The sequence below is a fragment of the Harpia harpyja genome, chromosome 4, assembly GCF_026419915.1.
Source record: "Harpia harpyja isolate bHarHar1 chromosome 4, bHarHar1 primary haplotype, whole genome shotgun sequence".
NCBI classification, from domain to species: Eukaryota; Metazoa; Chordata; class Aves; order Accipitriformes; family Accipitridae; genus Harpia; species Harpia harpyja.
The window spans coordinates 42,036,570-42,063,891 of record NC_068943.1 but is presented as its reverse complement, the minus strand read 5'-3'; the positions used below and the strand labels follow the sequence as shown (position 1 = coordinate 42,063,891).

Genomic DNA, 27,322 nt, shown 5'->3' with positions numbered 1-27,322 from the left:
AATTCTCTGTGTGCTATTCAAAAGAAAATCAAGCTGCCTCTTACCTGACTCTGAAATACAAGACCTTCTGCTGTGAAGCGGGGCAGATGTTTAGATGGCAGGAGTAACCCGTGTTACGCGCCAGTTTGGGACGTGAAACGTAACAAGGAGCACACTGGTAATGGACAGGGAGGTTGAAGAAGGTCACTTTTTAATTTCCCAGCTGGGATTTGATGTGGAAACAAGGATTAAATCTCTGCTTTTGGGAAGAGTGCCACCGAGTCTCGGCTTTCTACGCACGATGCTTCTTGGATGCGTGCCCTGCGAGCCGCGGGGCATGGGCATCCGTCCCCTAGGTTGCTACGGGGGTATCACTGGCAGGTCCCCAGCACGGTTAGCAATCCCAAGGGGCTGACCCTGGCTAGAAACCTTGGGTTGCGTTTCATCCCAACTGCATCGCAGCGGTGGAAGCATCTGCACCGTCGCAGAGGGCTGCTGGAGTTTGAGCCAGAGCGCAAAGGCAATGCAGGCAGCAGCTGAACCGCAGGTAATGCCGCTGCTGTGACAAATATTCAAGAGGTGTTAAAACGGGGATGTATAGTAAACAGGATCGTATTGCTTGTGCTGCCAGCAAACCGACCTTTTATAACAGGCATCAGTACAGTTCATAAAGACATAAAACAACAGCTGCTCAAAATTTCAAGGCTTTATAGTTTTATCAGTATTTAAGAAATACCGGCTTTTTTTTATTAAAGCAAAGAGAGTGCGTTTCAGTGGTTGGAAGGAGCAGCTGGGAGACAGGGTGTGCTGGGTTTTCTGCTTGGCTGTTGCCCCAGGGACACCAGGACTTGAGGAGGCTCCTCTGTTGCTCTCTGCCTCAATTTCCCCATCTGTAAAATGGAGCCAACAGCAGTTGCTTGTCAGCGATGATTAGAAGAAATGAGTGTTCATCGGTGGTGCTAAGGTTGTACAAAAGATGTTAGGCATGTATAACTAGGCTTTTCTCTAAAGTAAATAATACAGAGATGCTTTTTCCCTCTATCTAAAGGCAGATTTTCAAGTCAAATCCCCCTCCACCTTTATATTCGCTTCTGTGGCCTCCCCCATTGCTTGTCCACGAAGGAGACCAAAAAACCGGGGTAGCTTTGTTCATTCGCATCCAAGACACTGTGACTGGCTGTATTTTGCCAATTAGCAAGTATGAGAACAATTCCAATTAAAAATAAAAACCCAGAATAAAACATCACGAGATGCCGTTCTTCCATTTATTTTTGCAATTATAGTTTTAATTATTTCTGACAATGCTGCTTTTCTTTTTTTTTTTTTTTTTTTTTTGGGGGTATAATAATCTACCGCAGTCTATTTCCCAGCACACGATGAGGCCTCAGTAAAATAAAACCAGCAGGAGCAGGCGGCAGGACCACGATCTCTGGGCATAGGTCTGGGAAGTCGGGAAATCAGATTTTTTTGCCTCTGTCTCAGTCAAACCACCAGCCCTCGGTTTACCTACCTATTAATGGGGGTTGTGACACTCACCTGCCGCCATGCAACGTGCAACCGCAGTACCCGGCAGCGAAAAAAAGCGTTAATGCAGCCACGTCTCTGCTCTTAAATCCTTGCTGAGAAGTGGGAAGAGAGTTGCCGCTTTTTGTGTGCAAATGCTAAAAGCGTGGGGATTAGCGAAGAGCAGATTAGCGAGGACTTGCTCCATTGCTGCCCCCTCCCTCCCCCTCCTACCCCAAAAGTTTTCTGGAGCAGCTAAATATATACCTGCCGTTTCCAAGGTAGAGCTCGCTGCGTGGCAGAGCTGTAATTGGCAACTCAGTGAAATTACAGCCATGGATTCTGGCATTTGGATCCTCCTGGCTGGCATAATAATTTCTCCCTAGGTAGCTGGTATTTAACTTGTCTTATCTGCTCCTGATAGTTATAATTACAGTGCCCGCTAATTTCACTGTAATATTGCAGCCGTTGGAAGGGTGGTTGGCCAAAGGTCGGGGGGTTGCAGGAGGGCTCCCTCCACCCCAGCCCGTTCCACGAAGGCGAACGCTGCTGCCGAAATGCAGATGCTGAGACCGTGCAGCTGGTACCCAGCCTCCCCGGTCGTGCCCCTTTCCCACCTCGGTGGGGCTGGAGCAGCCTCGCAGCCCCCCCGCCATGCCGTTATCCTTGCTAGCATCATGGGAGGAGATGCTGGAGGGAGTTTGAAGTCCTGGCGTCCTTGCTGCTGGATGAATGTCGGTCTCCGTCTCGGGCCAGGGTAGGGCTTGCTGGTTTGCGTGGGGTGCCTGCTTGGGTTGCACGGGGAGAGGTTGGTTGTCCCCGCTCAGGAGCACGGTCCTGCTGTGCGAGGGGGAGATTTCGGGGCCGGCTTTGGGGAGTTGACCCTCAGCCGCTGAGGCTTTCACTGCTGCTTGTGCCAACGCCTCTCCTGCCGAGCTGGTGCCGGGTACGGCAAGAGAGGCTTTGCCGTGAGCGTGGGACCGGACTCGAGCAGCAGAGAGCTAGAGCCCTGCTGATGCAGAGATCGCAACCAGAGCACTGGGGTTTTGCTTCAGAAAAGCCTGGTTTTGAGAGTGCAGCGAGCTGGTCCGGCTCTGCAGCGGGAGGAGGAGTCACTCGGTGTCACCTCTCTAAGGGCCAGGATGCAAGCCCTGGGAATGTCCTTTTGCCTGGCAAAAAGCGACCCCCCCCGCTAAGTTTTTGAGCTCTACTAACCAGAAATAGTTACAAGCGGTGATATTCAGCTCCAGGGGATGACGCTGAACTGTTAGCAATCCTTTCGCTATAGGGTACACGAGATCTTTTTGCGAGCATAATAAACTCCCTGGGATTGCAAGCGGTAATAGCTGTCCTTCTCCTGGATCACGCACGCTGCTCCAGGAGCTCAGGTCTTTGTTTCTAGAGAAGGATTAGGTGTTAACGCTGCAAAATGAAACCGGGGCACAGTGGCTGTCTTTCACATTCCCGGTTTCCGAAGAGTTTCTCTGTTCCCTTGACTGCTCTCACAGTTTGCCTCCTCCTTGCGTTTCTCAGCCCTAAACCACGGATGCTTTTTACAACAGCTGGACATATTGTTTTAAGTGATAATCTTTAGATACTGCAGCTGAGCAGACAGTTCATAAGGAATATCTGATTCGGTGACTATCACTTCTTCTTCCGTCCTTGCGAGCAGTCTTTGAGGGTTAGGATGTTCTGGTTTTAGTTCTTCGTGGTGGTTTTTTTTTTTTCTTTTTTTTAAATGAGAAAAATAATTCCCCACCCCAGCCCCTGCTAACAGTTCTTAGTCTGTAATGGGGTGCTTACTTCAGGTTTGATTTGATGCATAGGTCTTGTCTTCCCTGACAGACAGAAGCCTTCAAGGTCGGATCTTTAGTGCAAAATGCTCACATATTGTGCTTCTGTTTTCCTATGAATATTTCCCAAGATTTGCTTAAAATGAGTTGTTTCCATGACTATACTCACTTGAGGGACTTGTTCCTCAGGATAAAAATGAGTCTTAAAGTCTGCTTTTCCGTGGATGGAGAAGATAATGAGAACAACAACTATTGTGGCAGAGGATCGGATCAGTAAATTGTGCTGGCGCTGATAAGGTGCTTTGTGCCATCTCCCGTGCAGGTGGGGTTCAGAGCAGGGAAACCCGAGGAGCCGTCTCACAGAGCATCTTGCTTTTTCTTCTCTTGGTGTGCCAAGGCTTGTGTGTGGTGTCACCTCCTGGCTGGAGCTGGAGAGAGGAGGAATGGGAGGCTAGGATGGAGAAAGTGGAAGAAGAGAGGGGAAAAGTTGGGAGGGGAAAAAGAAAGTGGCAGGGGCAAGAAGGGAATGAGTAAAGGGAAAAACAAAGCGTTGGAAGGGGTGAACCAAAGAAGCAGCCACGACTGGTAACTCCCATCGCGTGAAGTTCAGCACTGTGGGATGAGTTCCTAAATCACCTAGCAGTCAGCACGGCTGACTGGACCACGGGGATGTGCCGGCTGCAGGGAGCTGAGATGTGGGGGGCTTTGGCTTGAGCCAGCTGGTACCCAGGTCCCAGGACCAGTCACAACCGGGCAGTGTGTCCCCCCTGCTGCCTCCTATTTGTTTATATTTTCTCTGCGTGTGTGTATATATATATATATATATATATATATAAAAATCTAACAAATTTCTAACCCATATAAATCCAATTACCCATGTTTTGCCTGCAGGGAGCGAGGGAGATTAATGTTTGGTATTTTGGCAGGAATGTAAAAAGAAATAGGTGGTAATAACAATGAAGGCTCATAAAAAGGAACCGATAGCCGTGTCTGCGCCCGGGAACCCGGCCGTAATTCTCGTGGGCATTTGCCGGCAGGGTGCCCTGCTCCCGCGGAGGGGCAGGAAAGAGCCAGGAGTGCTTCCTGGGCACCTGAGCATTCATCCTGCGAGCAGAGACGACATTAATGTGATAATAATGGAGGCTGATAAAAAGAAATGGTTTATGCTCCCAGGGCACCTTCTCGTAACACATCCCGCTCTGCGTTGCAGCTTGTAAGAGCCTTGGGAGCGTGCTGCTATTGTCCCCGTTTTGCAGAGAAGCAAGCAAGTCCCATGAAAGGAGGACAAACGTGGATTTTTTTTGGAAGGAGAGATGGAAGCTAAGCTCTTCACCCTCCGTGATGAGTCTGTGGTTGTGTTGGTCCTTGCTGATCTCGTTTGGAGTGACGTGGCCCAGAGTTTTTCAGGTATTTATGGCTGCGGGTAGGAGTTGGGAGCACCAGAGTTGTGCCCTGGCAGAGAACGTCTCTCATAACTTTTTCCTCCACTCTCAGTCCTTTTCTGCAGTGTCTCTGCAGGCTGAGTTTTCCCCAACTCTTTCCCTTCCCTAGCATGAACGCAGGCACATGAGATGCCTTCTCCCTTCAGCTCTCGGTCAGAGGACAGTAGTCTTGTCGGAGGACAGGCAGTCACCTCAAGGCTGTACCCATCACGTCACGTCGGTGCTTGGCTTCGTCCCCTTCTGCTCCTCGGTCCGCAGCCCACGGTCTGTCCCACGTGGTGACTGCAGTCGAGAGGGTGTCCTGCTACCAGCTGCCTCTCCTCCCTCAGCTTTGACACTTGGGAGCCAGCCACTCGTCATCCTTCACCGATACCCTCCGCTCTGCTGCCTGGGTGAGGTCACCTCTTGGGCACAGCGCTGCTCTCTGTGTCCCCTGCGTTGCGGGTTCCTGCGCTGCTCCCTCCACCGTCACCCACGGTCACGTATTAATCACGGTTCAGATATTGCATCCTACAGCGGTTTCTGCCTTCTCTGCTGGCTTTGCATCAGGATCCTTGCTCTCCATTTATTACCACCACCGGTTTTATAACCCAGTTTATCAGATGACTTTTTTCTTTCTTTCTTAAAGAGCATAACCCACGAGGAACTCATCATTTCAGAAAGAGGGAGAGTGCCGTTAGCAGAAGAGAAAGCCTCCATGCTTATACCTTAAATGAAGAGGCTGCTTTACCGTGTTGTTGCATTTAATTCAATCAAGGCAGTTAAAGCCGAGATTTAAAGTCCTTTGTGTGATCACAGGAGTTGCTCTGATGCAGCAGCAGGTAGAAGAAAAGATTGAGCCCATTTCCAAGGGGACTCTAAGTAACTGTTGGAAGCAGCCAGGCCTGGGGCTTACTGCGGCAGCGGCTACGGTGGGAAGCTGTTAGCATTCACGTCGCATCCCATCTCATCTCTCTCTCCGTCACCCTCCCTGCTCTTCCTCCTTGTCCCCATATATTCCTTTAAGTGGAATTGATTAGTTTGGCTTTTTTTTTTTTAACTGGGGGGAGGGCTGTTTTTAATTAATATTCTTAACTGTATGATAATTATGCCGGCTGGTCCCATCGCAGTCTGAGTCACCCTCTCCTCCGTTGTTCTTGTGAGAAAGCTGTTTGGACTTAATTAAAGTTAGGGATCGAGGGCTAGCGGGAACAGCGGGAGTCTTGCAGGGCTTTTGATGAAATGATTGCTGTGGGGGAAGCGGCTAGTTTCTTCCCGGAGCCATAGATCGCGATGCCGAGACACCCTTACGACTGTCTGGTTTGACTGCCTGCATTACACAGGCCATTGCACCTCGTCCCACATTTCCCATCCTGCACCCGCAATCTCCTCCTGGACACCACAGCCCCTGTTTTGGGGCCGGAGGAGCCCAGTTTCAGTGTGTTGCCCCTGCTTAGAGATATCCCCTCCCTGAGGGAGCATGTCCTGGAGCAACACCAGCGGAGCTGCCCGCGCCGGTCGCTGCCGGGGGTGTTGCAGGTCACGGTGGGGGATGTTGGAGGGATAACGGAGAAGCTGCGTGCACTCGGCAGGTCTTTTTCATCTCTCGTGTCAGCGCTCGTGCTAGCAGACAGCACTGCCACCAGAGCTCAAATGCAGCCCAAATGAGAGCTTAACAAGCTCCGAGAGCTGTCCGGAAAGTTATCCTGACACCAAGTGACAGACTCTCAATTGATATCCTCTAGAGACTTTAAACTCACTTCTGCGAGGTTTCCAAAGCTGGTTTTGTCTCATACCTGAAGAATCCTTTATCTGCTGCGACGCCTTCCCTGCCTTGTCTCATTGCTCTTGATGTTTCTCTTTGTTGCCTGCTGCAGCACGGGTAAACCCCGCTGCAAAACTATTTAAGAGGGGTTTCTCTTGCTCACTGCTCCTCCCCTGGTCTGCTCTACTCTCTTGCTGGGGTTCCCGTATAAATTGCCTGGGCTGATGCTGTTCCTGCTTGGCTCTGCGGGGAACTGGCTGGAGCGACGTCAGGACCGCTGCTGCTCATCCGAGAGGTCAGGGGGATGCTCCAGACCGCTGGGGAAGGGCAAATATAGTGCCTGGTGTGGAAAAGGGAGGAGAAACTGTCCTAGGAGATCGCTCACCTTCCATCCTGAGAAAGCTCTGGAGCAAACAATGAAGGAAAATTTTTGTGATCAGCTAGGAAAGGATAAGAAGCTGTGCCACAGCCAGCAGAGATTTGCCAAGGAGAAAATGTGTCAGACGAATCTAATATCCTTTGTACGACAGCGTAACAAGCCCCGTGGGTGGGGGGCAAGCAGGAGATGCCTGAGATGGTGACCCAGGCAAGGCTGTAGCTACTGCCCTGTGAGCTGATGGGAAGCCTAAGGTGACAACCACCGCCTGGAGCAGGCTGTAAGGAAACAGGCTGGCCGCTGTAAGGTGCTTCCCTGCTTTTGAGACCCAGCCCAGTAGGAACTCTTTGCCCAACTGATAGGAGAAGCTACCTTTGCAGTAGTTTCAGGCTGCAGCTGGCTGATAATGTCCTGCTCGATTGCACAAAGGGCTTGGGGGACCGTCTTCGTGTTTTAAATCTCCTTGCGCAGGATTCCTGGTGTGTGAGTGTGTCTGTTCATAGCATCGGTGTGCTGCAGGACTGGCGTTTTGGGATGCCATCGAGGACTTTGAAGGTTTCTGAAGTAGCAATGCGCAGTTGCTGCTGTCTCGTCGTATAGTCCATCCAGCGGTGCTCCGTGTGAGAAGGTCCAGGGTGGAGCGTGTTCGCCGGTCTGTAAGGTTGGGTTGGTTTTCCTTCCAGGCAACGGGGATTGCCAGCCCGTTGCAGGGTGGCTGCTGGCCTCATCCTGCTGCCTTCTGCCGCCTTTCGTACAGTGGTCCCAAGTGGCAGTACTCCTCCTCCCCTTCCTGCGAAGGATGTCGTGCTCCAGCATCTGCTGCAGAGCCAGCCAGCCCCCCGACAGAATGCACCCACCCCTCCCTTGGTCACCATGCAGACCCGTTATGACCAAGAGAAGGTTTTAAGAGATGGCTGGGGCCTGCCCAGACTCTGTAACTGAGGCTGCAGACTCTCAGAGGTGCACTTGGCGTGTTTTCCTTGATTTCGCTTTTATCCCCCGGTAAATCAGTGGTGGGGCCAGCCCACCTGAGGGAAGCAGCTCCCTTTACTAAAAGGTGCTGGCTCTCCCCGGTGGCCACATCCTGCGCTGTGCACGAGCTGGTGAGCTGTGAGGGCACGCGGTGCTTTTCACCTTCGCCAGCTTTCTGGCTGGCTGCTTGCATTTGGAACTGGAGCGGGGATTACGCCGGGTCTGTGATGCCGGCTCCCAGCTGAATCCCTTCGCCATCCCCTCTCCTAGCCCACCGCCCCAAGGCAGGAGCTGTTGAGGGTGGCTGAGACCGCATGGTCCTGGCCGCAGGCTCCCTCTGGGAAGGAGCTCTGACATCTGCTCGGCCTCGCTCTCCGAAACCCGTGCTTTGTCCTGTGATTGCTGAGCTTGCAGCTGGTTTTCAAGACTGATGCTGCACTTAGCGGGGTGCCGCCAAACCCACTGAGTCCAGCAGGTTATTTCCCTTCAGAAGCCATTTATCTTTTCCCTTTCAGACACGGGGCTTCTGTCTCTCATCTTTCTTTTCCTCCCACGTGGGAAGGAGCCCCGTCTTCCCAACCCTCCCAATTCACTGGCGCCGGGCATGGGGTCAGACTCCATCCGAGGAGCACAGGAACACCCTGGGGAGGAGAGGCAGCTATGGGGAGGGGGCACCGTGGGCGAGGGGGTGGCAGGACTTGATGGGCTTCTTGCAATGCCGCTTGACAGCTATCGATTCCTTTCTGGTTATTATTTTGAGGGAGATCACTCCAGACTTCAGCTTCTTGCGCGTGTCTTTTCCGATGAGGTTTTCGGATGAGGCTGCCCTGCCGGCTGGTGGGATGCCAGCAGGTGCCGGGCTTGGGTTTGAAAGCTTTCCTCTGGCAGGGAATTGGCAATTTGTCTCTGTTTCTGAGGGGTTTGCATGGAGTGAGAGAGAAGCTGAGATGCAAAATGTCAGATGGGAAGTTTGGGAGCGCTTTGGGCTCTGCCGCTGCCTCTCGCTATGACCCCGGGCACCTCCCTTACCTTGGGACTTTGATTGCCTCATTAAAAAGCAGGGGCTCCAAATTTCCTGACTTTTGTTCCTATTCCCCACAGTTGGAGGACTCTGATCCTTGGGTAGGGACTTGCGTGCTGCCGAGCACTTTTGAAAATCCCATCCCAAATTTACCTTCAGGAGCAACACTCTCTTTCATTAAACACTAACTTAATAGTACAGGAGAATGCTGTGTGATGGTTATTAAAGTTTAACAACTGTGTATATCTATTACCTAGCTGCTAAATCTTTATATGCCTTAAATAATCAATTGATATTTAATTAGCATACAGTACTATTACTGCCTCCCTAAATCTATAATGATAAACCAAGTTACAAGTTATTGGACGTTAATTACTATCTGATGATTAGAAACAGCAAGACATTTGCCAGCCTCATCCCAGATATAATACAGCGTGTCCATGCACACTGCAGAGCTAAACCGTGCTTACTGTCTCTTAATAATCAATGGGTGTTTAACGTGCAATATTTGTCTAATTAGCACTAAATTAAATCCTCATTGACAACACTTCAGGGTAAGAGATCTGCATCAAATATGATGGATTAGACACAGAAGGGCTGTTACTGTAAGCAGGAGATGTGCGTGTCATTTGCTTTGCTTGTCATGGCTGGCTCATGCCTCCCTGTGACTGTCAGCCCGGTCCTGGGGGGACCGGTGATGGAGTGATGCCCCGATGTTGGATTGACAGTCCCGGAGACCCCAGGTCTCTCTTTACTGAAGCTGTAGACACAAGCAGTTCTTCCCAGCACGCTCCCCTGCTTCTGATCCCCTCTCGCCCATGGCTATCCTTGTGCCTCAACCTAGAAGGACGGGCTTTGGCGGGGAGCAGGGTGCTTTCTGCTCCTGGTGCTTTCTGTGCAAGCAGAGGTCTTCCCAGCCGTCATGGGCAAACGTTTCTTCTGCATTTTGAGGGGCAATGAGGATCGGGGAGATGTTTGTGGCCATCAGTCTGACTGGGCTGCCGGGTGAAGATTGGAGGGATGTGGGGGTGAGAGCAGCCCCGAAGCCCGACGGCGCGTGGAAGAGCTCCCTCGGGGCGGCGGGGTGCTGCTGTCTCCCGCGGCGAAGCGCCTTGCTGCCGTTTGCCAGCAAACGTGGAAGCTGTTTTGCGAGAGCAGCGGGAAGGATTGCACGGCCTCCGGCTCTTTGCGAGAATCAGCCTGTCCTTCACACTCAGCGTGGATGTAATTAACTGTGCAGATAGGATGTTATGCCACCAGCAAAGCAGAAAACACCAGAAAATGAGTCAGAAGTGATACCGGGGCTGTTTGGCATGGAGGCGCGGGGAAGCGGCAGCCAGGCGTGTTGCATGGCTCTCCTCCTGCCGCACCGGCATATGCAGGAGCATCGCTTCAGCCTCCTCTGCCTCTGACGGAGGGCAGGGTCAGCACTCCGGATAGGAGCAATACAACACGGGGAGGCTCCCTGCAGGATTTGGAATGGCTTTGCTGTAGCGTGCAGGGGAGATGAATGGTCCCTGGGAGGTGTTTCTCTCCCTCCGTGCACGATGGATATGTAACTTCCAGCTCCTAGCTCCCTCCTTTCAATCCTTTGCAAGGAATCGCTATCCTTGCTATGTCAAGGGAGGTTTCTCGCCACCTACTGCCTTCAGGGTTTTGCTAAAGGTGGTGAAACCTCTTGAAGCCTGAGCAGCTCCTTGGCTCCTCATGGGTCTTTCTCTGCCCCCCCCAGAAGCCCAGGTCCTGCAAAGTGCAGAGCCCCGCCAGCTGGGATGGATGTCTCCTGCACTCTGCAGGAGCTGGGATGAGAAAGAAGGGGGCAAAAAAAAAAGATTCCCAATTAGCAATTGAAATTGTTCTTAAAAGAATTTGTCTATTCTGCAAGGAATGCTTAGTAATTGATAGCAATTTCTAGCAATTAAATACAAATTAATTCGTGCTACTGAGTAGCAGTTTATTTATGGCTCTGTATTTATGGGCACTCCCTCTCCTTAAAAATATCGTCGTTGCTTTTGATAAGTAATTAGAGTTTACTGAATAATTTCCCAATGTAGGTATGAATTTTAAATAATTTTTAGTACCAAGCAAGCATTTCATTGTATTGCTGAGTGAGGGATTATCATTATTTATACTATAGTAGGGCCTAGAGGCAGGGACAGGCACTGTGCAAGCGTATAGCAAAGAGGTAGTCCCTGTCCAGAATAGCTTACAGTGATTTTTATGTCTCGGGTCTCTGCAGGAGGCTCCTGAGCATGCTTTTCCAAGAAATAAAGGTCATTTGCAGTCATTTGCACCAGTGCAACATGGGCTGCAAGCAGTGGCTTGGCTGCAACCATGTTTCACCTTCCTCGTGATTAGTGGGAAATAGTAATTCCCTACTAGTAATAGTAATGGTTAACCACTCAAAAGAGGAGGGTCAAGCCCCGGACCATGAGGTGGTGAGCAAAGGTCATGTCTTTTGATTGGTTTACTTAAGTTTTGGATTTGAGGTGCCTGTTATTTGCTTTGTGGTTTTTCTAAGATGGTCTCAGATCGTGGTTGCAAACTTTTAATGGTGCTCCTACAGCTATGCCTGTGCATGTTAGCTCTTTACAAGGTGAGATCTTCATATAATCACATTGCCAGGACTTGTAGATTTGAGGGGAGAGGGAAGAGCCGTGACTGGTTTAATGCTGCGGGTGGGAGCTGGCGGTATGACACCAGTCGTGGCGAGAGCTCTGACCAAAAGAGTCGATTTTAGGAAAGCTGTGTGTCCCAAACGCCTTCCATCAGGCTGTGCTGGTGGGTGTGCGACTCCCCTTGAAGCATCCAAGGGATGCCCCGGGGAGAGCAGGACCCCTGGCAGGGATGGCGTGTGAAGGAGATCTCTCTCCTGACGTGTGATTTACAAAATGTGGTAGTCATCTTAAAAAATGCTGTAAGCAAGAGAAGCTGGCCAGACTGGAGGGAAGGTGCTAATTAAAGCATGTGCTAACAGCATCCATGCAGGGGAGATGCTGGAGAGAGGGAGAAACCCAAGCCTGGAGAGCAGGCGTCACGTTCAGAAGGGAGCTTGGGAGCTGACAGCAGCGTTTGGGCGTGCGGTGCCAGGCAAGGGTACACTCAAAAGTGCGGACTTTGTGCCCTAAATGTGTTTTTGGGGTCCTGAGGTGGAGCGTGCTGCTTGTACTGAGGGTCAAACTAGAGCCTGGGAACCTTGGAGAAATAAATACCCCACGGCATTAATGTGTAGGGGACAGCTTTGGGATTTACCACATGTACTTATGTTATAGCTGAAGTGCCCATGAGCTATTTGGAGCTTTGAGGCTGCTCGGGCCGTTCGGAACATCGCAGAGGTACCCGGCCCCGTTGCTGCTCCTGTCCCCTTTGTCACCTGTGGGTAGCAGGATCGGCTCTCACCTCTCGTTCAAAGGCTGCGCTGATCCTGCCTGTGGCTGCGCAGCCTGCTCTGGCTAGTTTCTGGCTTCATTACTGAGCTTGATTAAATGGTACTTGTACAGCCAAGGGTTGGGAAAACACACAAAGGGACTTTTGTAGTCATTTGAGGCACTTAGATACCGTGGAGACAGATGCTGAAGGGATAGAGAGACAGAGTTTGACATTGTGGTTGCAGTAATGAGATGTAACCCATTAGGGCAGTGTCCTCCTGGGGTCCAGTTGCCTCCAAGGAGGGGAGAAGTTTGAGACAGAGCCTCACGACCTGGAAAAGGCTCCTTCTGAAGAGGAAAAGAGTGAACTGGAGAGTTGCCCTGTCCTTGAGAGGAGCTGGGGACAGGTTGTCTCTGGCTTTTGCAGAGGACGGAGTTCGGAGAAAATGAGGGTGAGAAGGTTTTGCCCTCAGGATCTCACTTCTGTATCTTGTTTTATAGAGTCTGTGTGTGCAGCCAGCGATATTGCTCGTACTGTTAGAGCGCACAGAGCTGGATTTAGCCATCATCTTGTGGGCTGTGCAGCTGCTGTAACATCACGGGATATGTACGATGCTTGGGGTGATGCTAAGAAAGGAGACTACTCTTGTCACCTCTCCGTAAATCCTCAAGCGGGGTGCAGTCTCCTAGGCTGTCGAGTCAAACTTGTCTTTGGGCCTGGGAAAGGCTGCAGCAGAAGGTGGCAACTCTTCTTGTAGGGCAGCAAAGGGTGAGTCTGGCCAGCTCTGAAGCTGCCAGGGCTGGGACAGACCGCAGGGTCCACCCCAAGTGATGACGTTGAGGCAGTTGTCTTGGCAAAGACTTTTAAGGGTGAGGAGCAACGTCAAACCAGCAGGCTTGTGGTCTTGAACTCTCCTGGCCTGGCAGTCTTGCCTTAGATTTCATAGTCCAATTATTTCATGCCGTTCTTCCCGTGCTGGAGGAGCGGGGAGCTTTCCTCCCTGCCCATCTGCAAACCTCATCGCACGCTTCACTTAAACGTTTTCCTTTTACCTGTTCCCTGCTGCTGGGAGGGTCCAGGGCATGGCGATAGCTTTCATCTCCTCTCCTTTCTTGTGATGATTCAGAGCTGGTGGCTTTTGGCCTCTGCACTACGGGTCTCCGGTTTGTTATAAGCCGTTGCGAGGTGGTTTGTGGTGCGCTGGTACATGGAGGAGAGATGCTGCGGACACTTTTGGATTAATCGGCTGCCTGACTGCGAGGGATGAGACCCAGTGACCCGGTGGGTCCCCCCTGGGAGCTGCGTAACAGCCCCCTGCTCTCGCCCTGTGATTTGAGCACGCTGGCACCGGGCTCGTGTCTGGACACGGAGATCTTAGGAGACGGTTGAGACTTTTAACTGCCATCTCTGATGGCCCCGCTCTCCCTTCCGGCAACTCTGAGACGCTCGCTTGTGTGATTAACTTCACATCCCAAAAGTCACTGCCTCTGCAAAGCTTCAGGACTCCGCCAGTGCTTCTGACTGCTTGAGTGCCCCGCAAGCCTCCAGACAAGGGTCAGCGAGGCTGTTACTGTCAGAGGAGCTCAAAGGCTCCAGGTTTGAAAGCCAAGAGTACTTCCCCGCTCTTTGATGGCAGACTGAAATGCCTGCAGACTGCAAGGAGTGTAAACAGGGAGTTTGGGCTCTCAGCAGCCTTGCAGTCACTAAATTTTTGTGCTCGAGCTCCCTCTGCGCAGAGCTTGGTGGGGGAGGGCCACGGCGGGATGCTGATAGATGCCAAATTAACCGCGCGATGGACAGGAGGTTCCCAGAGGTGATGGTGGTGGCTCCGCCTGGCCTCGAGGCTGCGTCCCCAGGGACATGGCGAGGAACGGTGGCCTTGCGGGAAGTGGGTGAGGGGAAGGGCTGAGCCGTCCAAGTCCCTTCTGGAATGATCATGGTTAACCTCCTGCAGCAGGATTGCTCACCTGTGATTCATCAGCCCGCTGGTGCTAGGGCGGTTCTCCTTTGCTGTCTGCAGAAATAACACTTGGGGACAGGGGAGGGGGACGTGTCATCCCCCGGGGAGTTTTCGGTGGCTCTGAAGTGCCACCGCGTGGATAACGGACCACAGCTGGAGGGTTGAGAGGAGGAAATTTTGCAGAGCAGATGTCGAGGGCGGAGATGGGAGCGCTGCTGGCACAATGACTCTCTGGTGTCTCGTTGACTGCGTGTGGCCAAGGGATGCTCCTGTGCTGGGCAGCGGGGAGTGGACACTCAGGTTTGGGGTGCAGAGGTGCCTGCCAGCACCTGCAATGGGATTTTGCCCTGGCCTGGCTCCCTCCCTTTTGCATTTTAGAGCAGATGGCTTGAACTTTCTCCCTTGCTTGGCTAGGTGTAGCACCTGAACCAGATGAAAACCAGGCAGACCCTGCAAGTGAATTTGCCAGGTGGAAGCCTCCTTGCCTTTATTGCTGTCTTCCTGACAGCAGCCCATCCCTCCAACAAATAAACATTCCACGCACGGAGCCAGTTAAAAACATCAATTAGCTCTAAAACAATTATTATTTTTTGAAATGCCATTTTATATATGCAGTAACACAACACAATAATCCTGGGTTATTTAACAGAGCATTTACCATGAAAACAGTCATTACTCTTTAAACGCTGCTGACTGTACAAGCCTCTTAACATTAAATGGCAAGTGAGGCAGAAGTCTTGCCGTCAGAAATGCCACATTCCCCTGAATATATTAGAGACACTGTCACCAGGAAGCTTGCTGCTTGGCTGAGTGGCGTTTCCCACGCCCGGGAAGCTCTCGTGATGCTGCCGGCCATGGGGCAGCCCATGGAGCGTGCGGGTATCGCCCAAATTTTGCTATGTTGGTTTAGGTAGGGGCGTGTGTTGGAGAGGATCGGATGGGTTCAGTCCAACTTTGCTACGGCCCCGTAGCTTCACTTTACCCCCATCCCTCTCTTCTGTACTGCCCTAATCTTCAGGGGTAGCAGCCGTATTCGTTATCCAGCCTAAACCCAGTAGATTTAGCTATTTTAATATTATTGATAGGGCCTATCATAGTGCGCAGACAAAGACGTTTTTGCTGCTAAGTCAATAACGAATTTAATAGTAAATTCTGCTTTCCCCCCCCTTTTATGGTTCCAGGGAATTGTGCTGGATGTATATTATTTACTTACTTATTAGACCTCTTCTATATACCTGGCATGAACCCGGGGGAACAGACGGAAATACTGTTCTCAGGCTACCAAAAGCCTTTGGTTTAAGCAAAATAGTTGTGTTTAAAGATTAATTTAAGATGCTTTAAAAATTGAGCAGGCCATACATTTTTAATATTGATTGATATTATTATAAAAGATTCAGCTGCAACTCTTCTCACCAGGACCTCTCTTGGCGCACAGACAGCACGTTTGTCTGCGAGGGACACGGCTTAGTTATTTTTAATCTTTGATACTTGTTCTTGTGAAATTTATGGGAAGCATTGCCTCGTGTCTGGCACACCAGAGCATCCCGGGCAGGAGCCTGGCATGCGCTTGGGAGGGCTTGGGGAGGAGGTGAAGCTGGATGAAGGGCTGGTGGTGGTTGAAGCCCGTGTCTCTGCTGGATGAAGGGAAGGGGATGGTACATCTAATTCCAGTAGCATCACAGAAGCGGGAGCAAAACTTCTTTCATTAAACTGAACGAAGCCTCAGTGCAGCAAACACCGAGGACCTGAATAGGCAGAAGATAAAATCTGCCCAAACAGCAAGTACATTTGGTTGTGCTTCTTGCAAACCTCCCGTATTTGTTTTCTTTATTTAACATTTTTTAATGTGGAAGTGGAAAAGAAATACCGGCACAGCACCCAGGACTGGGTGCCTCCTTTGCAGAGGCCTCTTTTGATAGTGTTTTGTTGGCAAGTTGGAGCGACAAAGCAGCCACCCCAGCCCTGGAGGAGCTGAATTTGCTGCTGAGGAATAATTCTCCAAATTGCATTTATTTCACAGGCGTGAAAGGTCACAAAGTGAAGGGAAACAAGAACTGTATTCAATTAGACAATTCGATCAAAATAAATCTGTCAAGATGGCATTCCTGCTGAGGAATCAATTGACTTGGAAAATGAAGGCAGCTGCTGCTGCTGTTGTTATTATTGTTGTTATTATTATTATTTTAAATTAGCTCCAGTACCTGACATGAGTACCTGAGTTGGAGTGCCTGAGCGGTTCACATCATCTGTCACTCTTATTAGATATTAATACATCCTCCTCCGCCTTGCATTTAGTGCCCTGTTAATAGTCAAGTGGCCCCAGAGTGCTTCCTGGGAGGTTGATATGAATGATTAGTAATGAGAAGGGTTGGCGAGGCTTTTTTCAGGCATAAGGTTAAGGGAAAAAAAAAAAAGATGCAAGAGGGAGAACAAGCAAGCAAGTAAGCGTGCAGCTGGTGTGCTTGGTCAGATGCGTTTCTTGGTGGCTCTAAATCAACCTGAGTAATGTCTCGGCGTGTTCCCCTTTGTAGGCAGGTTATAGCGGAGAAGGTACCCAAATAATTTGCCTTATGGCTGGGGATTGGGAAGAAGGGGTTTCGTCTCCCCACGTCGCTGCTGCTCCTGCCTTCTTGGGTCTCCTGGCTCAGGCTGGCTTGGTAGTGCCAGAGGTGGTCGCCATGCCTCGATGGGTAAAGGTGTTTGCCGAAGGGTGCTACAGGAGGATGGAGGTAGAGGAATGTGGTCCATTGGGTTGGAAGGTGAGGAGAGGCTGAAGTGGGCAAAAGCTGAGATGAGATGTACCGTTAGGGAATAAATGATTTTGCAGGGGAAGAAATCCTCCTGTTGGAGAGATCTTGAAGTCTACACAGTCCACTCCATCCTCTGAGCTATTTAAAACTTGACTTGATAGAGCACAGGAGAATGCAGCAAAGAAACAGGCCTGCCCCAGCTGGATGAGAGCCTGGACAACTCTGACAGATCCTTTCCAGCTTTGGTGGGTCCCTCTCTGCTGCTGTCAGCCCGTGGCGGCTGAACTGGCGTCGCCTCCCCGCTCTCCCAGGGATGTCCCCTCCTTGAAGGTAAGATATGGGGAAATCAAATGTGAAGGTTTCCCGGGGCTGGCAGGTAGAAGTTGCTAGGAGTGTCTGGGCTGCCTGTGATAGGAAAGGTGATGACAGAAGTTTCCTTCATCTTTTACCAACTGGGGTATTTTCCTTTGTATCAGGCAGCCTTAAAAAGAAACCACAGAAAAGAAAGAAAAGCCACCAACCTCCTTTAAAGACAGACTTAATGACAGCAACGTACTGATCTGCTTTCCAACTGCCTTCAGCTTGGTGCACCTCATCAAAGACGCTCTTACCATGCCTTGGGCAGCTCTGTCTGTCTGCTGCCTACAGCTGGGAGGCTTTGCCCCGGGAGGTCGGGCGGGTGGTTCACCCAATGCGGCATCAGATCCTCCTCTCTTCTATGTCTTAGAAGGCGGCTGAAGCGTTAGCATTAGATGGCAGGCAAAAACAAGGTCTTCCTGGACATCTGGTAGGTACCAGCATGTTGGTTCGGTGCTGATGCCATGCCCTAGCTGGTTTTTGTGGATGTGACTCCATCCTTCTCTCCTAAATGCCCTGGTCCTGCCTGGGCATCGGTCTGCCGTGTAGCTCCTAGACCGCTGCTCCACGCATTGAAATGAGTGTAGCTATGCTCACCTTGAGACTTTGGGGCAGGGCAAGCATATTCAGAGCAAGGCTGAAAACGCGCTCGCCTTTGCACACCTGTGTGTGCGGATGGTCCGGCTGGGATCACTTGGGTGCGACGTGGAGGGCAAGGGACACCGGCTGTCGCCTTCTCCTCCTGTCGCTTGCGTTTTTATTGACTGGTGATGACAAACTGGTTTATGGACAGATCTTTTATACCCGCTAGGACTCGGCAGTTATTTTTGAGATGATGCTTTGCCTCAGAATCTTCCTTCCTTCATCCTTCATAAATCTTGAGCGAGGCTGCTGCATTCAGACCAAGCTTAATATTCTTCTTGCAGATCTCTGCACCAAAATGGCTGCATCTGAGCAGGGAGGTGTAGGCGGATTCCCCTCCACCCCTTTGCTCTGCTCAAAGGGCAGTTGTGAGCCTCAGTGTTAGGGTCTGTAAAAGGGTGCGGGTCCTTGGACGGGGTAGGACAGTGCTACCTTGGGGGTGTTTTGCGTGAGGATCTAGTGCGGGGACATGAGCCTCCTCTCCTCTTCCCATCAGGCCGTGGGTTGTGAATAACGGGTTGGAGTATGGAGGTGATGTTGTTAGCTAGGGAAGACTGAAGGAGAGCAATGAGGAGAGTAATGGGAATTAGAGAAAGGAGTAAGGAAGAGATAGAAAGAGAGACTTGTTTTGCAGCTGTGTGTTGCTGTTGCTGGCTTTTTTCAAGTAAAAAGCAGAGGAGAAAGAGTCCAGCCCCCTCATTTCACCTCTCCTCCACTAATGCATTCAGTTGCAAAGGACAAATCCCATTCACTTGGCCTTTCTCCTCTCCTCATTAACTCCGATGACCCTGGGGCCATAGCGAGAGCAAAGCGTTTATCCCAACAAAAGGATTATCAAAATAAATAACCAGAGTTTTCAGAAAGGTCATGTCCCTCGCAAGCCCAGACAGAGGCAAAACCCCTGTGCTCAGCTGAGTTTGGACCAGCTTTTCTTCCCAACGTGTCGGGTGATAAATCCCGCTTGCTGTCACCTCACCCATGAGCATCGTCTCTCCCCTGCTGTCCTCACGGCAAAGCTGGAGAATATTTTCCTGTGAGCGTGGGGAGTGGGGCAATGCTCAGCAGCAGCACTATCCCCCGGGGATGTCTGAAAAGCCCCACGGGGTCCCAGTGTTGAGCTGTCATCGCTGTTCCCCTTCCCAGGGCATCCCAAGGATCTCCCCGTGGGATGTGACCAGCAAAATAAGCCCCCAGACTCCCTGTTAGCAGGTCACTGGAGAGGTCCCCCTGTAGACAGGCTCCATGAGATGAAATGGCAGGAGGTCAGACAGAATAAAATGCTGGAGAAGGTGTGTAAGAGCTCCGTGGCAAGCTTTCAGTAAATCCTCACCAGCAGCAAGCAAGGGGGGGAAAAAACGCCACCTGGATTTATCAGTGGATCAGTATCCTTCCAGTTTTGTTTATGAAACACCTTTTCAGCATATGCTGTTCAGAGCAGCTCCAGAGCTTGAGGGGTTCGAAATCGCAACGGGAGCTGCTGGCTTCTGAGCAGGTCTTTGATGCGGAAGAATTAAGGGTGCAGCATGCGGTATGGAAACAAGGTGCACGTGTCCTGGGAGGGGGCGTGAGAGCTGGAGGTGGTTCCTACAAATACGCGCATGTGTGTATGTGTGAGCACACATAGGTGGTTCCCAGATAAGACACAAAGTTGTAATTCCTGGTCTTGGAGTTAATAATAATCATTCCTCTCATTTTCGTGTTGTTTGGGATCACTCCCCTGTGTGCTGCGCTGCTCCAGTTTTGCTTAGGCTGAGCTCAAGGGGGCAGGTTTTGCCCTCAGCTTATCAGACAGCGCCTTTTTTAGCAGATGGTCTTTTTTCCACGTTTCTGACAGCAAACAAACATGTCTCTTAGGTGCTCTGACCGTCTCTTGCTTTCAGTTTCTCTGGAAAAAAAAAAATACACCTTTGGCTGGCAGGAATGAATCTGGCTGCTTACAATCGGCCTCATCATAGGCTGTCGGCAGAAGCCAGGCTTCGCGCACCCAAGTTTTGAAAATCAAGTGATGAGCTGATGCGAGCGTAATACCTGTCTGGTGGAAGAACAGAGCTGACTCGCTGCTGGAGGCTTTCTCACATTACAGGGTGAGATCCTGGTCGGGATCTGAGCCGGCTCGGCTGCTCGGCAATTCCCTTCTGCTCTTCTCAGCTCTGTGCAGCTGGGGAAAGAAAAGCACCTGCCTTCGTTGCCGCTGCCCGAGTGAAGTGTTATCAGGTTTTATTCTCCCTGCTGTCTCCCTTTCTCACACCTGTGTACCACAAAAATGTCTCCGATCATCATATGCCCTGTGAAACTCTCCCGACGTGTTTATCTATTTGAAGGAAATAGCGGAGGATGTGATTTTGAAGCTGGCATCCTCCCTCCGTCTTTCATCCCTTCTCTTTCACATGATTTAGCATCTCAGAAGTTGTAAAGAGCATCTCTCTTTGTGTAGGTGCACCTGCTCCGCGTGCGCGGGGTGGTGTTGTCATTGTGAAATTTGTGAATAATTTACCATGCAACCAAAAGGACCCATAAAGCTTTAAATTATTAAAATACATTTCAGTTTGGAGGAGAGATGTTGGAGATGTTTGCTTTGGCCGCGGGCTCTGCCTCGGAGTTGGGGCGGTGAGAGCAGGAGTGTCTCTGGAAGGACTCTGATGCTGCAGAGAGGCTTGCGGTGATGTATGGGCTGGCAGAGTGGGAGCCAGCGAAATAAATAAATAAAAAGATCCAGATAGGCGCAAGAACAATCCCGACAGCTTTCATTATTTAAACCAGAGACGCCCTTCCCTGGCAAAGAGGGGAAAAAAAAATGACCTTTTGTTGCATTGCCAGAGAAATGACATTTTCTTTTCATCGCCTCCCTTTATTCGTTTGGAAGCGGATGAGCAGGCGATTCCTCTCTCCTCTCCTGGGAGCTAGCGCGGGGCAGCCCCCTGCCCAGCCTGACCCGGGGATGGACGGACTCCGGCCGTGGGCGCAGCAGCAGCTCTGTGCAGACACCCCTTGTTCGGGCCAGGGCACTTGATGCCGGGAGGGCTTTACTCACCAGCGCTGCAGCCAGGAATGTTCCCACTCATGCTTCCACCCCCCCATATTTTTCCGCTGATGCTCTTTTTGCATGCACCTTTGCGCTGCTGTGTGATTCCCCTTGGATTAGGTACCAGGAGCTAGACCCGAGCCTGGCCAGCGGTTACAGTATTGAGCCCGGGCCAGGATGCTCACCAAACCCCCAAATTCCCAGCTGCTTTTGGCAGCAGCTTGTGAAGGCGATGCATGGCAGGTAAGAAGCTGTGCCCCGGCCAGCCTGCATTCCGCGTTCAGTTGCCATCTCCTTTTGGATAACAGTAGCTGAGCGTGAACCAGGGCTGAAGCAGAACCAAGTGCTGCCATTTAAGGGGCTTAGCGTGCTTCTCTCCTTTTTTTCTTTTGAAGCATGCCGAGAGCTGGGAGTTAATTCTGGAAGCGTCACTTGTGTGAGGATGTTTCTGGCAGGCTCAGGGTTGCTAAGTGTAGCTAAGTGCCTCGAGCATCCGTAACTATTCAGCTCCTTTTTTTTTTTTTTTTTTTCTTTCCTTCTCCTCTCTCCCCAAAGAGAAACTTTCCAAAGGGGAAGAAGGAAGCAAGCGTAATCAGCCGTGCTAAATAATACCAAATACCGTAGGGTGCTGCAGAAGGGTGCCACCAATACTGATGCGTGGGGGGCTGATGGAAGTGTGTGCTGCCTGGGCTGGCTGTTTCCCCATCTTTCGCGCTCTCCATCTCTGATCTCCTCCGGATCCTTTTGCTGGCATCTTTTGAGTAGGGAACCATTTGGAGCTGGACCCTCGGGAAGGCAACGAGTACAGCGAGGGGACTTTGGTGCCTCTGGGGTGCTTCTGGGCTCTGAGTCCGCTTGCTCCTGGTCACGGGGGTGCACGGATGGGTCAGGGTTGGGAGGTGCAAGGACGGAGCACTCCGGGTGTCAGATTCAGAGGGCGGTGGCACCAAAGAGACGTACACCCACCTCCTCTCTGTTATTCCCACGTGCTCTGGGATGCTGGGTGTGTATTAAAGTGGTGGTAGGGTGGGCTGAGCCTTGTCCTTTCTCTGGCACCGTGAGCTAGTTGGTACCGTTGAAGACTCCGGATGAAGGAGCTCATTTCTGGAGTGATGTGATTTGCCTCTGGCGTTTTCAGGAAGGATTTTCTTAACTGTTTAAACCTGGTAAATTGCAAATTACTTAACAGCGTGTTTCCAAGTGATGTATAAAAAGAAGGCTCCAAACCTTCTAAGTGGTTTTTAACAAATACAAATTTCATTTTCTATTAGGATCTTGGAACTGGTTTCTACGGTGGTTAATGCCGCTTTTTGTAGCTGTTTTGGGTCCTGTTCTTGCAAGCGTAGGAGCCGGCCCTGTGTAATGCAGGCTAAACCCCAAAGCTGATTCAGTTTGGTGGCTGCTCTTTCTCTCCTGGCTCCTGCTGTGGTACCTTTGGGGTGGTGGGTTGGGGCCCCAGTTAAGCATGAGCTGGGCTGAAAAGCGTTGCTGGTAAAGGATCGTTCCTGTCCTAAAGCTGCATGCATTTCCCAGTTAATTCATCAAAGCACATCCCCTCTTGCCCCTCTCCTTTCCACCCTCTAGTCCCATTTCCAGGGGGCCTAGAGGGAGTGAAAGACCTGAAGCCTCCTCTACCTGCCTGCCTCCCTCTTGAGCTGAAAAAATTAATATCCTAGAAGCCTATTTATACCTGTGCTTGGGGTTGGTTCAGCTGCCTTGCAACCATTGCTCAAATTCACAAGAGCCCTTATAGAAAGGAGAGATGAAAACCGCCCTGCGCCGCTCCTGCCCCTCTTTCTTTTTCGTTTTCTCTCTCTTGCACACTCACAGCACTTGCCTCCTTGGTTTTGAGCACTGGGGAAAAGATGTTGTCAACATACGTGGTTTCAGAGGCTCTGTACAAGGGTCTGCCCCTCCCGAAGGGCATCGCAGCCCATGGCCTCTCTCTCAATTAGGACCAGCTTTGCAAAGCGAGGAGCCGTGATTAGCAGATCCCTCCCCTTAGGGAGCCTGTGCCTCGTGCTGCCCACATCAAAGAGGAGAGGAGAAAAGGCCCGACAGGTGCCTCCTTGGCCTTTCCAAATATCCCACCGTCGGCACATTTGTATTAGATATTGATTTCTGTTTAATAGAATAAGCCAGGAGAAATCACACTCTTTGTTGGCGTTCAAAGGATAAACCATAAAAGCCATTAAGAAGTACTGTAAGCGGTGGGATGATTAATGAGACTTTAGGTGCATTCTACTGACTGCTTCCAGATAATGTCTTTGAAAGATCCCATTGCTTCTGGCTGCAATTCAGAGCTATTTATTTGCAAGGTGAAGCTCTGAGGAACGGTTCTTCCAGCGCCAGTCCTGCCTGATACCGTTACGGAGACAAACTGGATGCCCCTGATTTCCCATCTCCGGAGGGATCTTTTTGCTTTACAGTTTTGCTCGGCAGCCTTGCCGAGATACTGGGGAGGTCAAGTGGTGAAAGACGCTACGTCTGCCCTCAAATCGCTGCTTTGTGTCTGTGGCGAGATATTGCCTTAGGGAGGAGGGCTGTGGGGTTTAAGGCTTGTAGGAAGTAAGCCCTTATCGGGAGATATCGATCCTGTTTGATTTTTTTTTTTTTCCCCTTGGTGCTAGTGTGTCTTTCTGTGGCTCCGTGTGTCTGTCCAGCTGAGCTCTCCTGCAGTTGGGCTGCCTGCAATCCTGACAGCACTTGTCCATCCATAAATACCCTCTTGGTTTTGACTTGGGCAGAGCTCACAGCTGTGTGCTGCCACATCCAGGGCTGAAAACCCCCAAAAGCTGTCTGCTAGGTCTCTGTGCGGGTCAGCATCCCACCGCGAGCCCCAAGGCCACGCGTCCTTGGGCAGCCATGTCCGCTGGCACATTGCTCCTCTTCCCTGGCATCACATCTTGGTGTCAGCAGCGTTTTGCCAAGGCACTAGAGATGTCACCAGGGAGCCCAGTAGAGCTGGAAATGAACGTTTCCTTCCGTCCCTTTCATGGCATCTCTGTGGGCTTTTACCCTCTGGGGTCCATAGACTGGGTTTTACAGGACCCCCCTGTTTTTCAGCAGACGTGCTCTCCATGGCAAGCAGAGGCATGGTTTCTCTTCCTGGATAAAACTAGGGGGGCAAAGGGAGTCTCAGACCTAAGGTCTAATCTGTTCTTTCCCCTCGCCCGCTTTGCTTTCCCGGCTGCCCAATTTGCAGATCTCAGGGCGTGATGTGCGGAGGGATGGGGTGGATGGAGGCATGGAGCTCCTCTGCAGAACGGGGACGTACAGCCCTGCGTCCTGACTTCCCCCTTGCTCTGCCGGGTTTTTGTTTTTCCTGGGGGAGTGGAAGTTACTGGCGTCAGAGCAATTCCTGTTTGTTTCTAAACCAAGCCCATCTGTGGCGAAATAACAAACAGAACCCAAAGAAACAGATAAGCAGAGTTTAAAAAAAAAACGCTACACTTGAAATGGTCTTTTTTTTTTTCCCCTTGGAAAAAAAAGATTCTTCCCTGTGGCGGGGCAGGATATGGGAGGCAGGGATTTTCTGTCGAGGGAGCGGGAGCTGCCGGAGTTTGTTATCAGGAATAATAATAACAACCAGATGATGATTGGCAAACTGTCGTTGAGGGGGTAATGAGGATATAATCCAGCACGGCAGAGGAACAAGGAAGGGGGAGCAGGCGATATCCCGTCTTTAATGAACAGTAACGCTGCTGGTAGGAGGGGAAGGACCCAATTCTGCTATTTCCTTCCTCGGTGGCCATGCTTTAGAGACAGCTGGAGAGAGAAACCCACCTTCCTTAAGCAGGGGGTTGGTTTTCCCTGTTAAACTCAAAGATAAAACTCTGCTGCTAAATTGCTGTCACTGTTTTAATTCTCCCCAGCTCGCCACCTCCTCGCTCTCCCCGCTACCTCCTTCTTCTGCTTTTCTCCTTTATTTTTATCTCCCTCTTTCTCCTCTCTGTGCCTCTCCTCCATCTTTGTTTCACTCTGTCAATCTCTTGCTCTTTTCTAAAGCTCCTTTTCCTTCCTCCGCTCTCCTGACTCCTTTATTCCCTTTAAATTCGTTGCTGCTTCTCTCTCCCAAGCCCTCCTCCTTCTCCTCTTTCAGCATCCTCTCCCTTGTTGCTGCCGGGCTTTGCAGCCTTTCCCTGGGGCCCTCCGCTTCGCCAGCCCTTCCCGTGGCTGATTTATTGGCTTGCTTGGAGAAAATCGGGGCTGTTTTCGGCTCCTTCAAGATGCTGCTGGCAGTCGGCGAAGGCACTAAAAGGGCACCGCGTTCGTTTTAAGCATCGCGGTCAAGTGCAGCAGTTTGGGCTGGGTAACCTCTCCTGTGGGCTGTGTGTTTGGAGAGGCAGGTTTTATGGTCTTTTGGCTTTCAGCATCTTCTCCCTTTTATACCTGCCCTCCAGATGTGAGCTCTCGAGCAACGCACTCTCCAGGCTTTGCTTCTTGCATGCCCTCAGCGCTTAATAAGCAATAGTTAGTAGTAAAAATGGCAAGTGGAGGGATGTGCGGGGTTGGGAGCCCTGAGGTGGGGGATTTATAATGTTTATGAGCTCCGGGTTTGCCTCTGCCACTGACTGCTGCTGGAGATTTAGCAAATCCTTTAATCTCTCTCCTTCCTCAGTTTCTCCAGTCAGTTAAGTGAGGATAATGAGCCATAACTAACTTGCAAGCTGTCGAGGGAACGGTTTAATTAGCAGCTGATCTTGCTAGGTGCTGTGGGGCTTCGGTTCGCATCGTGGTACAGGAGTGTGGATTCAGGCATGAGAAGACTCTGAGGGGCTCAGGACCTGCAAGATATTTGGCTGCCTAAATACTTTGGAGGATCCGGGCAGCAGCTCATGTGGCAGCTCCTACAGCCCTCGGTGTTGTCTCCTGGGGGAGGTAACGTCCCCGGTCCCCTGGCTGGCTGTGCCCCATGGCAGCAAGCAGGGGATGCGGGGGACCTCGGCTCCGCTTTGCTTTGCTGGGTGTTTTGCAAGCAGTCCCCCTCCTTCCCTTTCTGCTTGCACGGGGGTTAATTGCCTCGTGCATCTGCCAGCCGCAGGGCTTCCCAGACAGCACCGCTCTTCCAGGAATAGAGGCTCTTGGTTTTCAGCGCTCTGTCATAAATCTAAAAAAGAAGGAGAGAGAAAGAAGGGAGGAAATCTATTCCTTCCAGCCGTCTCTGGCTTACGTGGCCGATCAGTTACGCTGGTTTCTTTTGGAGCAGGCAGGAGGTGAAGCCAAGGTGGTGGAGGAAGAGCTGTATGTAGATGCTCCTCAGTCGCGGGGGTCAGCTGTGGACCCTCACGTGGGTATCCTGCCTCCTGCCCTCTCTCATTAACCAGCAAAGAGCCTTCCCCTTTCCGCTGTCACGACGCTCGTTGCTTCCTTTGGATGCTCTCTAGAACTTGGCTGCCTTTCTGTCACAGAGTGGAGAAAACACTGCACTTGATACTTGTTATGAGATCTCATCTGACTTTTACTGGGAGTCCGTGTGTCTTATTATCTCCGTTGGGTTTTTAGTTGTAACCGCACGCTAGAGGCATGACGAGTGTATTTGTTACTGCCCCCTGCTCTCCTTGCTGGGGCTGCCTTGCCTGCACACATTCCAGAGGATTAGCTGACACCGAAGCAAACCACATCCACTGCCTGCCTTCTGTCTGTCTGCCTTAGTGCCTTAACAAATGCAATTATATTTGTCTTGCACCATCTTTTTTCTCGAGATGAGCCCATGCTGGCTAGTGCTTAGAGTCCCATTCTCTTTTCCCCTGCCAAAAACGCAGGGGGATGGTATTTCACATAAAAGCCTTTGAGAAGCAAAGCAGCTCTTGAAATCTCACCCTAGAGTGACCTTTTTTCCCCCTTCCCTTGAGCAGGCAAAGGGCATCGTGTGACCCGTCCACTCAATCCTGTAAATCGTTTTTATGGACGTGTAAAATATTGGCGAAAAATACTTCATCCCTCTAAAGAGAAAAATAAACAGTTTCTCTCATCGTTATACAGTTTCCAGGAAGAAAAGCACAGCTGGTATTGACAAAGCTTAAAAGGGGGGGGGAGGGGGGTTGTGGAAGAAAAAAGGAAACCCAAACCCAAGATGCTGAGCTGCTCACAAAACAACCTGCCTTTGATATTTACAAATGTGTAATTTGCTCCTTGTCGGATTTGGTGTGAACTCGTTGTCAGCGGGGGTGGGCATGGGGAGGCAAGGTCCCCCCTGTGCAAGAGCTTATATTTGTTGGCTGAGAATCTAGTGGGAGCTGTTGAATGTCTTGGTGGTCGTTGGGTCTCTTGCGAGGGCGATTGATTGCACCCTAAAAAGTCATCTGAAGCAAGGGTGCTCTTTTAAAGGGTGCTTTAAAGGTCCCTTCCAACCCAAACCCTTCTACGATTGGGGTTGGCCATCACTCTTT

The 27,322-nt window shown here is 50.9% G+C and overlaps 1 protein-coding gene and 1 long non-coding RNA gene across 7 annotated transcripts in view; one reads left to right on the top strand and one right to left on the bottom strand.

Moving 5' to 3' along the window:
- LOC128141546 (opioid-binding protein/cell adhesion molecule homolog) overlaps positions 1–27,322 on the top strand; it is a 312,385-nt gene that overhangs the window by 198,141 nt on the left and 86,922 nt on the right. The window lies entirely within an intron of this gene.
- Positions 686–1,597, bottom strand: LOC128141547 (uncharacterized). Of its 2 annotated transcripts, none has more exons than XR_008235092.1 (2): positions 1,490–1,597; positions 686–869 (listed from the first exon to the last, which is right to left on the bottom strand). It is a non-coding gene; the product is annotated as an uncharacterized LOC128141547 (long non-coding RNA). The 2 variants fall into 2 exon arrangements; XR_008235093.1 differs by having other exon boundaries at positions 686–938; positions 1,490–1,591.